Source organism: Capra hircus, chromosome 6 (genome assembly GCF_001704415.2).
Source record: "Capra hircus breed San Clemente chromosome 6, ASM170441v1, whole genome shotgun sequence".
Classification (NCBI taxonomy): Eukaryota; Metazoa; Chordata; class Mammalia; order Artiodactyla; family Bovidae; genus Capra; species Capra hircus.
Genome location: NC_030813.1, coordinates 45,982,487 through 46,000,163, shown reverse-complemented (window position 1 = coordinate 46,000,163; position 17,677 = coordinate 45,982,487).

Sequence of the window (17,677 nt, the reverse complement as noted above, 5' to 3'; positions counted from 1 at the left end):
TTAAAATTATGAAGGAATATGTACATTATTAAAAGATACATAGATTGAGTTTCAAAATTACAGTTTAGCATTTATAGTGATTGGGTCCGAGAATCAGAGGACCTAGAAGGGAAATTTTAAGTATGAACATTCCTGATAGGTTATCTTCAGTTTTCTTGGGTCAGGGAGTGTTACTGTCAATATGGTTTAGTTGTTAATCCAATGTTAGAAAATCCTTGACACACATCAAGGATGCATGTGTTTAGAGAAAAGTAATAACTAATATTATAAGAAAAAACATGACATGAAAATATCCCTTTGTAAGAATTTGGTGTTGATTCAGATTGTGAGGCTAGTTACTTGAACTTCGGCAAGATATTTAACTTTTCTGAGCTTATTTTCCCATCTGTGTGGAGTTCAATTTTTTCTGTTCTCCCCAACCTGTTGGTTTAAAAAGGCTCAATTTAAGACTCAATTTAAGGCTCAACTAATTCTTATTGTATCTAGTTGATGGCATAGTCAAATATTTCTGAGTCTTGGAGTGTCTTGCATTAACTCCCAGGCAAACTCACTTAGTTGTCATGTTGACTGCCATGTGGAGTACATGTTTCTCTTTAGTTTTCCTCTTTAGATGGGCAATGTCATATCTCTGGCTCCTCTTGAGGAGTAAGTTCTGCTGATGGGCACCACCTCTCTGATGCCAGATTTATCCTGGAGTTAGCCAACAACATACTGCATGCTTTGAGGTGCCAAAGCTATAAGGTGGTGTATAGCCAAGTGAGGATGAGGCTGCCTTAGTTTATGTATTACTTAGGATGCTTTTGGAGAAGGCAATGGCAACCCACTCCAGTACTCTTGCCTGGAAAATCCCATGGATGAAGGAGCCTGGTAGGCTGCAGTCCATGGGGTCTCTAAGAGTCCAGCACGACTGAGTGACTTCACTTTCACTTTTCACTTTAATGCATTGGAGAAGGAAATGGCAACCCACTCCAGTGTTCTTGCCTGGAGAATCCCAGGGACGGCGGAGCCTGGTGGGTTGCCGTCTATGGGGTCGAACAGAATCGGACACGACTGAACCGACTTAGCAGCAGGATGCTTTTGATTGCAGGTTATTAGAAAACTCAACCTAATCTGCATCAAGCAAGTGGAATTCAGTAAAAGCCCAGGGGTTACAAAGCATATGTACCAGTGAAGATTAGTTTAGGCTGTGAGAAACAGGAAATCAAACTAACAGTGACTTAAATGAACTTTGTTTCTCTTACATACAAAATCAGAGATGGGAAGACTATGGCTTCTAAAGTAACTGTGCTCAACAAAATTTGGAGAAACTTTCATCTTCTTTCAGGCTCCTTCTAGTTAATTTCCAAAAAGGGTCAGCTCTGTTGCCATAGTCCAAGATGATGTTTAGAGCTCCACTCATTGTATTCATGTTCCCGACAGCAGGGAGGAGAAAAGGATGAAGATGTCCATGAACCAGCTGTCTCGTAAGCAGGGTTCCTAGAACATGACATTTCTGCTTGTATTCCACCAGCCAGATCTTAGGCACAAGGAGACACCAACCTGCAGGGAGAGGATATCTTTTTTCTGGACAGCCAAGTGTTTAGCTATAACAGGGGCTTTAATACACTGGAGAAGGGAATGGCAAACCACTTCAGTATTCCTGCCTTGAGAACCCCAACAACCGTATGAAAAGGCAAAATGATAGGATACTGAAAGAGGAACTCCCCAGGTCAGTAGGTGCCCAACACGCTACTAGAGATCAGTGGAGAAATAACTCCAGAAAGAATGAAGGGATGGAGCCAAAGCAAAAATAATACCCAGCTGTGGATGTGACTGGTGATAGAAGCAAGGTCTGATGCTGTAAAGAGCAATATTACATAGGAACCTGGAATGTCAGGTCCATGAATCAAGGCAAATTGGAAGTGGTGAAACAGGAGATGACAAGAGTGAACGTCGACATTCTAGGAATCAGCTAACTAAAATGGACTGGAATGGGTGAATTTCACTCAGATGACCATTATATCTACTACTGTGGGCAGGAATCCCTCAGAAGAAATGGAGTAGCCATCATGGTCAACAAAAGAGTCTGAAATGCAGTACTTGGATGCAATCTCAAAAACGACAGAATGATCTCTGTTCGTTTCCAAGGCTAACCATTCAATATCACAGTAATCCAAGTCTATGCCCCAACCAGTAACACTGAAGAACTGAGTTGACTGGGTCTGTGAAGACCTCCAAGACCTTTTAGAACTAACACCCAAAAACGATGTCCTTTTCATTATAGGGGACTGGAATGCAAAAGTAGGAAGTGAAGAAACACCTGGAGTAACAGGCAAATTTGGCCTTGGAATGCGGAATGAAGCAGGGCAAAGACTAATAGAGTTTTGCCAAGAAAATGCACTGGTCAGAGTAAACACCCTCTTCCAACAACACAAGAGAAGACTCTACATGCAGACATCACCAGATGGTCAACACCGAAATCAGATTGATTATGTTCTTTGCAGCCAAAGATGGAGAAGCTCTATACAGTCAACAAAAACAAGACCAGGAGCTGACTGTGGCTCAGATCATGAACTCCTTATTGCCAAATTCAGACTTAAATTGAAGAAAGTAGGGAAAACCACTAGACCATTCAGGTATGACCTAAATCAAATCCCTTATGATTATACAGTGGAAGTGAGAAATATAGTTAAGGGCCTAGATCTGGTAGATAGAGTGCCTGATGAACTATGGAATGAGGTTTGTGACATTGTACAGGAGACAGGGATCAAGACCATCCCCATGGAAAAGAAATGCAAAAAAGCAAAATGGCTGTCTGGGGAAGCCTTACAAATAGCTGCGAAAAGAAGAGAAGCGAAAAGCAAAGGAGAAAAGGAAAGATATAAGCATCTGAATACAGAGTTCCAAAGAACAGCAAGAAGAGATAAGAAAGCCTTCTTCAGCGATCAATGCAAAGAAATAGAGGAAAAGAACAGAATGGGAAAGACTAGAGATCTCTTCAAGAAAATTAGAGATACCAAGGGAACATTTCATGCAAAGATGGGCTCGATAAAGGACAGAAATGGTCTGGACCTAACAGAAGCAGAAGATATTAAGAAGAGGTGGCAAGAATACACAGAAGAACTTCATGACCCAGATAAAAAGATCTTCATGACCCAGATAATCACGATGGTGTGATCACTCATCTAGAGCCAGACATCCTGGAATGTAAAGTCAAGTGGGCCTTAGAAAGCATCACTACGAACAAAGCTAGTGGAGATGATGGAATTCCAGTTGAACTATTTCAAATCCTGAAAGATGATGCTGTGAAAGTGCTGCACTCAATATGCCAGCAAATTTGGAAAACTCAGCAGTGGTCACAGGACTGGGAAAGGTCAGTTTTCATTCCAATCCCAAAGAAAGGCAATGCCAAAGAATGCTCAAACTACCACACAATTGCACTCATCTCACACACTAGTAAAGTAATGCTCAAAATTCTCCAAGCCAGGATTCAGCAATACATGAACTGTGATCTTCCAGATGTTCAAGCTGGTTTTAGAAAAGGCAGAGGAACCAGAGATCAAATTGCCAACATCCACTGGATCATCAAAAAAGCAAGAGAGTTCCAGAAAAACATCTATTTCTGCTTTATTGACTATGCCAAAACCTTTGACTGTGTGGATCACAATAAACTGTGGAAAATTCTGAAAGAGATGGGAATACCAGACCACCTGACCTGCCTCTTGAGAAATCTGTATGCAGGTCAGGAAGCAACAGTTAGAACTGGACATGGAACAACAGACTGGTTCCAAATAGGAAAAGGAGTACATCAAGGCTGTATATTGTCACCCTGCTTATTTAACTTCTATGCAGAGTACATCATGAGAAACGCTGGGCTGGAGGAAGCACAAGCTGGAATCAAGATTGCTGGGAGAAATATCAATAACCTCAGATATGCAGATGACACCACCCTTATGGCAGAAAGTGAAGAGGAACTAAAAAGCCTCTTGATGAAAGTGAAAGAGGAGAGTGAAAAAGTTGGCTTAAAGCTCACCATTCAGAAAACGAAGATCATGGCATCTGGTCCCATCACTTCATGGGAAATAGATGGGGAAACAGTGGAAACAGTGTCAGACTTTTTTTGGGCTCCCAAATCACTGCAGATGGTGACTGCAGCCATGAAATTAAAAGACGCTTACTCCTTGGAAGAAAAGTTATGATCAACCTGGATAGCATATTCACAAGCAGAAACATTACTTTTCCGACTAAGGTCTGTCTAGTCAAGGCTATGGTTTTTCCAGTGGTCATGTATGGATGTGAGAGCTGGACTGTGAAGAAGGCTGAGCACCGAAGAATTGATGCTTTTGAACTGTGGTGTTGGAGAAGACTCTTGAGAGTCCCTTGGACTGCAAGGAGATCCAACCAGTCCATTCTGAAGATCAACCCTGGGATTCCTTTGGAAGGAATGATGCTAAAGCTGAAACTCCAGTACTTTGGCCACCTCATGTGAAGAGCTGACTCATTGGAAAAGACTCTGATGCTGGGAGGGATTGTGGGCAGGAGGAGAAGGGGACGACAGAGGATGAGATGGCTGGATGGCATCACGGACTCGATGGACGTGAGTCTGAGTGAACTCCGGGAGTTGGTGATGGACAGGGAGGCCTGGCGTGCTGAGATTCATGGGATCGCAAAGGGTCGGACACGACTGAGCCACTGAACTGAACTGAACTGGGAAGAGTAAATATGAGAGGAATAGTCTCTGCCAAAACACCTTCAGGTTGATGAACTCCAGAGGCATAAGCTCTGGCTTCTTATGATTCTGTTGGCTTTGTTTTGTTTTACTCAGTGTTTTGGCTTCATTTGAATTTGGTAACAAAACAATGAGAACAGTTCCAGAATATGCCCACCGTGACAATGTCCAGAGAGAGGAGATTGCTTCTGGACGTTCTCCTAAATGAATGTGAGAGAATTTTCCCACAATGCCCTAGCAAACCTGGACTGCAGAGGACCCTCTAGTTTGGTGAGAGGGAGGTGGCATTAAAGCTTATGGCTTATGGGCATACACAGTTTCTGGAGAAGTGACTGTGTTTTTCTTGTCTTGTTTTGTCTTTATATCCTTTTATCTTCTTAGGACCCAGACATGAATCCTTCCGAGTGGCCTCAAGAATGTCCGTGACAAATACCACATTCTCCAGTTGTCCTTTAGTCGCTAAGTCGTGTCTGACTCCACATTCTACCGGCCCTTTCAACAGGATATTTGTAACGAGGTTAAGATTGATGCGTTCACCTTCCGTTAGTGCAAGTCCTCATTCAAAATTTTTCACTCCTTCATGCACATAGACAACTGATGGCTATTGTACTGCACACAGGAAAATGGACGTAGCTTAAGTCCAAGGTGGAAACTACACTGTATATACAATGGGAACAGAAGTGTCCCATCCCAAAAGGTTGTTATGAATATTGAATGGTGACCTTGAAGTATGTGTTCTCACTTCTTCACTCTCCCAAAGTGAAACAATCTAAGACACAGGGTGGTAAACAATACACAGTTATAGATGTTTTCAGCACATACTCTGCAGTGTATGTAGAGTATTTAGCATAGAGTAGGAATTTTATAAATCTGAATTTTCTCTCTGGAGAGGTTCTTAATGTCATCACTCACCTCTACTCCAGAGGAACTTCAACAACGAAGGGCTATTAATTGAGTCCCTGGTTTGTGTCAAACATCAAAAACAAATTTATTTTTAGACTCCCCCCAAATCATGTCACATGCTGAAACACAAAGGATGGCAATTTCTGTATTTCCCCTGCCCTGGGAGAAGACTGAAAGGAAGAGCACCCTTTCATTGTCATTCAGGGGAAAGAATTCCCATTGAGATTGCAAATGTGCATAGCTGTATGTGGTGTGCACGGAGCATTAGCAACCTGGAAATCAAGGAGCTCTGGGTAAATTGACTTGACACTTGCAGTAGTTGTTGAATGAAACATTATTTTAATGAAGAAGGAAGCAATTGTTAGCAAATGTGGCTTAACTATAATGAGGTTGTAAAAGCTCGCATATTACTATTGATCTTACAAGGACCGTAAGTATGAAAAGAAATGGTGACAATTATAGGTCATTTTCCTCTTATTAGACATTTAATTATAGTCTTTTCAGACAAATCATGGATATTTCCTGGGTTGTTTAAATTTCATCTAATCATATTATAAAATTACCTTAGAGCATTTTCAGGATTTTTTTTTTCCTATTTTGAGTGGTAGTTATCTTATTGGTACTTAATATACTGACTTTAAAGTATATTCTAAAGGCTAAAGGCTCTCTGGTACAAGTTTATGTTTGTTCACATGGGGTGTTGATGTGTATGAAATCTAATTGTGTTAAATAACCCACCAGGAGCAGTGTGAAAGGGCTGCTTCATCTGCCAGAATTGGATTTTCTTTCTTTGGAAAGAAAGACCATGGGTCAGTTTCATACATAAGGCGAGATCGATACCTCTGGGGGCTGGTTGGAAGATAGACTTCTCTCTTTCCTTCATACTCATTCAGTGAGGCTCCTCACCAAGCTCAGTCTCCAGGCTCAGTCCTTGAAGACAATATCCTCTTGAGACATAATGTTCACAGAATAGAATGTTCCTATTGAGAAAACTGTTAGTGTTTTTCCAAGTAATTTTACACACAGAAGCACTGTCTCACTCCCGCCTTCTTTGAGCTTTACTTTTGAACCTCTTGTCTGTTCATCCACAGATATTTACGAAGCATTGTTTTACCATGATGAATAGGACAGAGCAAGCCTCTGTTTTCATGGTGCTCTCATGATGAAGGAAGAAACTGACTAAAATCTGGTAAATAAAAAGTAATAGCCATGGTAATGCAGATAATGAGAGTGCTGTAAGAAGCTAAAACTAGGTGCAGGGGAGAAGAGCAAACGAGGGCCACAATAAGTGGAGAGTGCTCGGGAGGGCCTCTCGGAGGAGTTGCTCTGGGACCTGGTTGAAGTTGTTTCCATCTTGAATTATAGTTATTGATATTCATCTAAATCCTAAGCTTCTTCAGGGCGTTATCTTTCTCTAACTCATCTTTGTATCCTGCAGAGCTTATGGCCTCGTGCCTTCTACTTGGAAAGTGTTCAATCAACAGTTATTAAACGAGTGATGATTGTTTCATACAGACCTACAAAGTTTTCAGAGCTCAGAATTTTCAACCACGTTATACAGGGAGGCCAAGTCCCTTGACTAAGGTAGTAAGTGGGGTGTGTGTGTACTCGGTCATGTCCGACTCTTTTTCGACCCCACGGACTGTAGCCCACCAGGCTTCTCTGTCCATGGGATTTCCCAGGCAAGAATACTCTAGTGGGTTGCCATTTCCTCCTCCAGGGGAGCTTCCCCACCCAGGAATTGAACCCATCTTCGACATCTCTTGCATTGCAGGTGGATTCTTTATCATTGAGCTACCCTAGCAAGTGGGGTATTGAGATTCAAATCTCTGTATAATGCTGATCTTTCGGGAAGCCAGTAGGTATTTTTTGTTTGTTTGTTTGCTTGTTTTAGAATGGAAATGCAATTTTCGGTAGGGGACTTCAAACTTCTGAAATCATGGAAATACCAGTTTAAAACGCCAGTTTTTTAAAAAAATGAAACACCAGAGTCAAGAGGTTAACAATTCTGCAGTATGTTGAGAAATGATGGTTCAGGTGGGGTACAGAGCAATAGAATTTTATCTGTTGCCGTTATTAATTTTTAGCATCTCTGAGTAGAGAGCTGCTTTAGATCACAGATAAAAAATGTTTAGCAGTTAACAATTTAATTCCAATTATTTAGAATCTAGAAAACCCAACATTTTCAGTGAAGTAGGTGAGTGATATAGTGGGAATTCAGGACATAAATGAAAAAAATTCTCTGGCTATCGTCTAGTTTAACCTGAAATTACTTCATGGCTCTTTTATGACTTTAAATGGACTTTGTGATATTTACTTTTTAACCTAAGTTGCAAATTTATGTTTCTATAAGGTGCCCATTCCAGGGAAGATAACAACAGGAAGAGTTTGGGAAACTATTCCTCAGAAGAGAAATGTTTTATTACAGAAGGAAAGTGCATAAAGTTTAGATTACAGATGCAGACTGTGTTAGGTTCATGAATTCATAAGAACTTGCCCCAAACAGCAAGACATTGTGGGAGAACAGACAAGAGGAGGAGGCGGCTGTGGAATGTTTACATTCTTATTTGTCCAAGAGGGTGATGAGCCAAGAACACAGTTGGAGTTCGGTTAGATGGAGCATTCCTGGTACTGCCTCCTCATGGGATTAATTTTGTCATGAGAAAAGTCACATGCAAATAAAAGGGACTGTAATTAGGGGTGGGCAAGTAATGCCATTTTGGGAAAAGTTTGCTGAGGAATTTAGGAAGATTTGTGCCCTGAACAAAGGGTGAGATTATAAAGATCTTATTGTGCAATTAATTGTACTTGAGATGGTGAGCTTGGAAACTTCTTGAGTAATGAAGACGTGATGCATTTGTTGTTGATGTGGTCACAGGCAGTATAAATTTGACAAATGTGGATTAATTCCTGCTGCCTCACTTTTTCCAGCGGTGGTCTTCCTATACGGAAGACTGTAAGAACTCTTCTCCTTGGGACTTTATTAAGTTGTGCAGCGTTTGCGATGACTTGCTGCTTGTTGTTTTCCTGCTTCTCTTTGCTGCCAAGAGGAGGACAGTCTACGTTCTCCACGTAGAAAGTATCAATAATAAGCGCTCCACAAACTTTGAATGAATCAAAGAATAATGATTACTTGAATGAAGGAATAATGAGTGGCTATACATGAAAATATGATAAGCAAAATGTGTGCACGTAAATTCATGTTAAGAGGGAGATCCAAAATAATGATAATAACAATAATAATAACCATTATGAAAATATCAGATGCGACGGGTCCTTTGGAGCAGTCCTTGTTCTCATCATACTTCTGGAAAAGAGGAATTAGCTGTCTGTCACATCCTCCCAAAACCAAAACAAAGTTTCCGAAAGTTCTAGCCTGGTATGTGCCAGGCCAGTTACAAGCCCCTTTGCATGTATTAATATATTTAATTCTCACAAAAACTTTATGAGGTAGGTCATCTTATTATCATTGTTTTACAAATTAAGGAAATCAAAACTTGAAGTGCTGAGTGCTACGTCGTTTCAGTCATGTTCGACCCTTTGAGACCCTATGGAGGGTAGTCCACCGGGCTCCTCTGTCCTTGGGTTTCTCCAGGCAAGAATACTGGAGTGGGCTGCCGCGCCCTCCTCCAGGGGATCTTCCCGACCCAGGGATCGAACCTGTGTCTCTTACATCTGCAGTATTGGTAGGCAGGTTCTTCACCATTAGCACCACCCGGGAAGTCCACGAAGCTTGAAGGTGTCACATTAAATCACCCAAAGTCACACAGTCAGGTTTGTGTGTGGGCCCAAGAGTTGAAATGCAGTGTCTGGCTTCAGGGTCTGTGTTCTTAACCACCACACCAAGAGAAAAGCTGCTGAAGGCACTGGAGAGAAATAGACGGTGAAGAATGTTATATCACACAGCATAAGATGCACATAAAATTCCCACTTAAGCATCTCAGTTCTTCTTGCAATATTTCTTTTTAGCCAATAGCTGCTCTGTGGTTCTCCCTTCTCCCTCAAACAGACCCTGCAGCTTTATGGATTGTTCTCTCTGGAATTCTCTTTCTCTCCTTCCTTCTTCCTTTGTATTTTTCCTTCTTCCTCTTCCTTAAACAAAGCAAGCTAGCCCTCGAAAGCCTTCTCCCAACTTGCACACTCACACTCACCATCCCCCTTAGCATGGATGTTCGGAGGGTCTTCCTTGTTAGAATCCAATGGAAAACAAGAATTACCTTTCTTATCACACATATAGTTTTCTTCCTGTCACACTAATAACATTGATATTAAAGTATTAGGATTTCAGGTGGCAGTTGTGAGAGATGTAAAAAGATTTCGCTTTCTAGTTATTTTCTTCTTCTACAGGAAGAAAGCATGGTTGCTGTTGTTACTTAATTGCTTAAGTCGTGTCCAACTTTTGCAACCCCGTGGACTATAGTCTGCCAGGCTCCTCTGTCCATGGGATTTCCCAGGCAAGAATACTGGAGCGGGTTGCTATTTCCTCCTCCAGGAGATCTTCCTGAACCAGGGATTGAACTTGTGTCCCCTGCATTGGCAGGAGGGTTCTTTACCACTGAGCCATCAGGGAAGCCCCAAGAAAACATGGTGTGTGCACACGTGCTAAGTTGCTTCAGTCATGTCCAACTCTTTGCAACCTTTGGATGTGTAGCCCGCCAGGCTCCTCTGTCCACGAGATTCTCCAGGCAAGAATACTGAAGTGGGTTGCCATGCCCTTCTCAAGAAAGCATAGTGATATCAATTAAATACATTTCCTGACTATACAAAAACTGCACACCCTCTGGCCTCTTTTTTTTTTTTTAAGAAAATTGAAATAGATTTACATATAACTTGTAAATTTAAGGTGTCAACATGTTAATTTGATACATTTATATATTGTAATATGATTGCCATAATGGCTATTACATAATATTACATAATATTTAACTGCATCTGGCTATATATTTAACTGCATCTGGAAAAAAAGGCACCCCATAAAGTACAGATTCAAAATAGGAAAGAAAGAAGCTGAATGCAGAAATAATATACCCCAGTGGACAGTAACTGTGAAAAAAGATGCTTGAGTGTGCTGATCCTCAGGAGAGAGGGATGTTGAAGGGTTAGCATGTGTCCGTCATCTCTGCATCACCTTGAGTGACAGAGTTCTGTTTCGGCAGCCCTTGTAAACTGAGGAGTGCCTACCCTTTCAGGAAGTCAGCTGTATGTGGTAACTTACTGCCGCCCCTCCCTTTTTGCTTGGTTTACCCCTGGGCATGGCTATTAACCTCTCAGCCCTCGGGGCGATCACGGCCTCGCTGCTCTGGATGGCTGGCTTTGGGGCACTCAGGAGGAATCAAACCCTTTATTGAGGCCCTTATATCCAAACTTCAACTCATAGGATATGGGCTAGAAATGAGAGTATTGTATGCATGGAGCTACAATATTGGCTAAGTTGGATGATTTAACCCATGTAAGCTTGCTGGATTTCCAGGAAATGACAAGAACAAGCATAAAATATGTGATTGTTCAGCATAAAATCATTTCTATAGAATATTAACACTGGAGGGTTCTTCAAGGTCCTCTAGTCTAATTCACTTGTTGAATGCAGGAGGACCTGAAGTCTGGGGGGCTGACTTTATGCACCAATCTAGTGCAGACTGTCAGAACTCCCCACACTGAGCTCCTCACACCACATGATGCTGCCGTTGTTAAAGCTTGCTTCAGCCCAGCTCTCAAACAGAACCATGGGGCAAATATAATAGCTCGAGCTGCACGTCAGTCTGAAGATGGCCATTTGCAAAAAGCCCAGGCAACCTAGAGCTAGGTTGGAAAGCATAAATGTGTTAAGAAAACTCTTCTCCTGACCTTATGACCCCATTTGCCAAATGCCCTGTTACTCTTACTTCCTTTCCAGACACTTGGTTACAAGAGATATTTGTACCTGTTGTTTGCTTTCATTTTTACTGCCTATGACAACGTAAAGTTTCCTAGCTAGGAATCTCTTTAAGTCCCTCTCATTCAGCTTCTGTTTCCACCACTTTGCTGAAGCTGCTTTGACAAAGGTCACTAATGACTTCACATCACCAAAGCTGGTGGCAGATTTCCGCATCTTTTCTTGCTAAAACTCTCTGTGACATTGGCCTTCTCCTACGTCTTGAAGTTCTGCCCTGTTTCCCGTGATGTCACTTCTTCTTTCTCTCCTCCAATCTCTTTGAACATTTCCTCTTAGTCTCCTGTTGGGGCCACCTAAACTTCTTGTTCTCCCCTGAGTTGTTCTTGTTTTATTATTGCACACGCTGTCTTGGGGATAGTTCCTCCAGTCTCAATGTCTTCATCTTTATCTGTTTTGGTTACATGTTGCCACAACTAACTACCTGAAACTTGGTGGTTTGAAACAACAACAGATTATTATTTCCATGATTCTATGGGTTACTTAAGTGATTGCTCTGCTTTTGTAGTATCGGCTAGGGTGGTGAGGGGGCCAGTGGTCTTCAAATGGCTTCACTCACATAGCTGAGAGCGGGTGTTGACCACTAACAAGGGCTGACCGCTGAGGGTCTTCTGTAGAGTCTCTGCCTTGTGGATGTTGAGCTTCCTCGCAGATAGTGGCTGTGTTTCAAAAGGAAGAAGCTGGAAGCTGTCAGCTCTCTTCAAACTGAGGTTCTAGAGCCCCAGATGTCTCTTCTGCAGCATCGTTTTTTGTCAACGGCAGCCACAGACCAGCCCAGGGGAAATAACCCCCACCTCTTAATGGGAGAAAATGACGGATATTATCTCACTGGCCAGACTCTACTCAGGCTTCCCTGGACTCTTTTTTGACTAGATCTGACTTGTGGACTTCTACATACATTGTTTGTTTTGTTGTGGCTGTTTAGTCACTAAGCTGTGTCTTTTGCAAGTCCGTGGACTGTAGCCCACCAGATTCCTCTGTTCACGGGATTGTCCAGACAGTAGTAGTGGAGTGCGTGGCCTTTTCCTCCTCGACATGGTCCAAATTTATAAATAATCTTGCTAGGTTGGTTTAGCCAGGATTCTCCATCCTCTGTATCCAATCACCTTCAATGTCTAATCGGGTTTCTCACCTTCCACTGTCGCCAGCTGGTGTCTGGTCATCCCGGCTATCTTCAGCAAGAATCCTGCCAGGTCACTCTAGCTGGAATCCTCTCTTACTCCTGATGTTTCCTTTTTATAATTTTCTATCCACCAACCCCCACCCTGCTCCTTGGCTATGAATTCCCCTTTGCCCATGCCATATTCAAAATTAAGCTTAATTCTATACTGAGGCCCCTTACCCCCTAAAGCAGTAGTCCTGAACAAAATGTTCTCACTGCACTAACTACTGCCCCATTTTGTCTTTTCTTTGACAAGTGCCATATACATTCAAGGGGGAAAGGGGTTGATGATGGACTTATTTAGAGATTATTTACCACGGTTAACTCTCTGGCCACAACAGTTAACAATACTCCTGTGTGTAAAATACACTCACCTCTTCTTCAAAATTCTCATCTTATTATGGCATTTGTTGAAAGTCAAGGATATCATGTGGTCTACTTCCTGAATCTTGCTTTTCAGCTATGGTTTCTTGGGTGTGGAGGTTTATGAGACATAAAAGCAAGCCATCTTTCCAGCTAACACACAACTATGAAAAAGAAACAGAATAGAGCAGTAAATGTTCCCACTCAAAAAAAAGGGGAGAAAACAGAAGGCACCTAGTCATCCCTATCCTTAGTAACTCTGAAATCCAACAAGACACATGTAGACATTTTCGCTGACTCCAGGGGGAGAGGATATTCCCTGATTAAGAGTTCATTTCTCCCCTTTGTGAGTAGTTTTTCCAAGGCTCTTGGTTCCTCCCTCTGAAATCTTAGCTTCATCTTCAGAATTACCTGCATTTCCTACAAGAATACCCTGTGCTTACTTCTAGGTATCTTTCTGTTCTAGTCATGGGAAGTTTAGGGTCTGGGAACCTCCTTTCATTTTCCACTATCTGTCTCTTGATATATATTCTCTATCTGTTATCTAAACTTTGCACATTTCCCTTCTCCAAAGAAACATTTTTCCTGATTAATACCTCCCTGCTTGTTGAGTTTAAGCTAATAAAAATCCTTTTTTAAAAGCTGTGGGCTCCCTGTGTATCAAATTATAAATTTGTGTCAAGGACAAAAACAATATCCACACTTTCTTTGAGATAGAACCCTCAAAGTTAGTGTGCTGTGTGGCAAAACCTTTAAGGTTCTCAGATGTTGTATTGTCTGACTGAGAGGCTCTAGGAAGCTCCCCATTAGGAAGTCCATTTATCTAGTTGAGACCTTTATGAGGCATAACTGTAAATCTTTTTGACGTGTCAACAAAGGGTCCTATAGTAATACCCTTGATTTGATCTGTGCTGTGCTGAGTCGCTCAGTTGAGTCTGACACTTTGCTACTCCATGGAGTGTAGCCCACCAGACTCCTCTGTCCATGGGGATTCTCCAGGTGAGAATATTGGAGTGGGTTGCTGTGCCCTCCTGCGGGGGATCTTCCCTCTCTGAGGATAGAACCCAGGTCTCCTGCATTGCAGGCAGGTTCTTTACCATCTGAACCACCAGGGAAGCCCAAGAATACGAGAATGGGTGCCTATCCCTTCTCCAGTGGATCTCCCTGACCCAGGAATTGAACTGGGGTCTCCTGCATTGCAGGCAAAATCTCTACCAGCTGAACTACCAGGGAAGCCTGATCTGATCTGTACCTAGAGGCTATATTTTATAGAAGCCACTGGATTTGATTTTTCCCTTGTGGCCATTTCTTAATTTGAGAATCTCTTGTTTCCAGAGAAACTACAAATATGAGATCATTTTTAAATTTCCCATCAAGTAGAGCTTGCATTGGATATACTGTCTCTGTATTCTGCTTGAAAACTGGATAGTTCCTTCTTAGGTTCATCTTGCCTTTATCATTGGCAGGAGAAATAAGTACCACTCTACCTGGAAACCTTCTTAGCAAGATCCATGCATTTATTAGGTACTCTTTCTATTTTTCATGTTACAGTAGGCTGCATTGCACTAATTAAGCTACCAATCTATAACTTATGTCCATTATTGTCAAATCTTTTCTAGATATTTCCTCATTTCCCTTTTAGCCTCTGCTGCTGCTGCTGCTGCTAAGTCGCTTCAGTCATGTCCAACTCTGTGCAACCCCATAGACGGCAGCCCACCAGGCTCCGCCGTCCCTGGGATTCTCCAGGCAAGAACACTGGAGTGGGTTGCCATTTCCTTCTCCAATGCATGAAAGTGAAAAGTGAAAGTGAAGTCGCTTGGTCATGTCTGACTCTTTGTGACCCCATGGACTGCAGCCTACCAGGCTCCTCCGTCCATAAGATTTTCCAGGCAAGAGTACTGGATTTGGGTGCCATCGCCTTCTCCGTTTTAGCCTCTATGTCTTTTCATTTTACAAATCTAGATGAGATTCAAGGTGAGGGAAAACAAATTTGTCCTGTGGGTGACAGGGGACATAGAGGAAGAGAAGAAATTGATGTGATCATCTTTGGACTTAGCTGTCACAGCCTCTAGTCAAATAAGTGCTAAATTTCTATTTCTAATTAAGCACTTATTTCCAGTTTCTATCATCAGTCCCTTGGCTTCAGACCCATCTAATTTCTGTTGGATGTTTCCATGTGTACGTCAAATCCATATGTTTTAAACTAAAGTCATCACCTTCTTTCTAGATGTATTTCTCATTTTATTCTCTATATTTCAGTAAATGACAGCCATCCAGGCCAGAAACCAAAACTTATCCTGGTTCTTCTAATTCTGTTACCACTCCAGCTCCCCATGCACACATAACTGACTGACCTTAATCCTTACCTCTTTTTCAAATATGCTCTCCCCTTCTCCATTTCTAATATTCCAGTGCAGGTCTTTATCAGGCAAAACCTCTTGCCTGACTCATTTCACTATCTTCCTACATGATCTTCACGTTATCATTTTAACTTCTGTGGTAAAAATCAAAGCATGGTTTGGGGACAATTTAGCCACTTGATGAAATAAGTGAGAGAAGAGAAGGAAGAGGAAAAAAGGAATTAAGGCAGGAAGAAAAAGAAATAAAAGCAGCAATAAAAGAAACCTAGTCATGTGAATGGATAAGAAAGCTGTGGTACATATACATGATGGAATATTACTCAGCCATTAAAAAGAATGTATTTGAACCAGTTCTAATGAGGTAGATGAAACTGGAGCCTATTATACAGAGTGAAGTAAGTCAGAAAGAAAAACACCAATATAGTATACTAACGCATGTATATGGAATTTAGAAAGATGGTAACGATGACCCTATACGTGAGACAGCAAAAGAGACACAGATGTAAAGAACAGTCTTTTGGATTTTGTGGGAGAAGGTGAGGGTGGGATGATTTGAGAGGGTAGCATTGAAATGTGTATGTTATCATATGTGAAGTAGATCGCCGGTCCAGATTCGATGCATGCATAGACAGGGTGCTCAGGGCTGGTGCACTGGGATGACCCTGGGGATGGGATGGGGAGGGAGGTGGGAGGGGGGTCTGGATGGGGAACACATGTGTGCCCATGGCTGATTCATGTTGATGTTTGGCAAAAGTCACTACAATATTAAAATAAATAAACTAATTTAATAAAAAAATTTGTTTAATTAAAAAAAGAAACCTAGTCACATATCTATTAAAACTTAAGTTGATGATGTTATGGTATAATTTGTGGAAGGAAAAAAACTGAAAATACTATGTCTGAACTAATACTCTGACTTTAGTAAAAAGACAATTGTAACATCAAGACAAACCTTGGGTCCACTTTCCAACCAGTTTCTGACATAAGGCCTCCCTATAAACAATAGAAAAGGCAGATAAACTTACATCCTCCCAAAGTTAAAAAAAAAAAAAAAAACTTCAACAGTATTGCTAAAGTGGTCTTACTAATATTATAATACTACAAACCCGTAGAGTTTACAAACCTGTACTTAACTGTCCTCTACCCCAGTGGCCACCAAAGTCCTTAAACTGACTCACAAAGCCATGTTTGCCTGGACCCTCGTGTGTTCTTCATTCAACAGATGTATGACATGGTAGGTTTCTATCTCTGTCTCTTCTCTCTCTGCTCTGCATGCTTTATGCCATCCCTACTGCCAAACTGCTACTGCTCACTTTTAATTCCTGTTGTCTTGGTTGGTTTCCCTCAGCTTCTTCACCTACTTAACTTTTTCCTATCCACTCCTTAAGATTCTGGTTAGAAGCCACCTCCTCCAGGCAGTCCTTGACCCCGGAACTGGACGAAGGGCTTCCCAAACACCCTGCACGTATCTATGATCTTCTGTGTAAACAATATTGATATTATCTGTTTGTGAGTCCATCTCCCTGTAACCTTGAGAAAAAATAATTTGCGTCTTAAGAGACTATAACACAGTGATTTAAAGCCTAAACTCTGAAGGCTTATTGTCTAAGTTAACATCCCAGCTCCACCCTTGACTACCTGGATAATTCTGGGGAGGCATTTAGGCTTTTGCTCCTTTAATTCTGCATCCTGAATGTGGCGATGGTACAAGCAGGTATAAACGCTACAGGTTTGTTATGAAGGTTAAGTGAGTTAATAGATATTAACATGAACTATTCTTATTGTTTTTATGATTGTGAGTCATCTATTAATAGTATAGCATCTAATGCTTAGTAAATATTTGTTGATATAAATTCCTTGTTCTTTTTTTTTACTTCGTGTCACAACCTTCCATTCTTCTACCAATTTCCACAATTCTCTAAGCCACAGCTTGTCTTCAACCTCTGAAAAGTGGGATTTCCCCTCTGCACTCTGTTTGACCTGGGGCCGGTCAAAGACCCATGGATACACTTCTATTTGCTGGATCAGTGCTGGTGAACGTTTCCTTGGCTGATTACAGTGGTTCTTTCCTAACTCCAGCCAAATAGAGGCAATATCTGTCTGTGGTCACTTCTTATTCTGCCCACATCTTGAGCAAAACAGATGAGGGAATTCTTCACATACCCAGAGAAGTCCCAGAAGTAAATAGTCAAATCTGAATGCCTAATTGCCAACCATGATTCAAGGAAAATGTAGCTATGAGAAAGCATGTG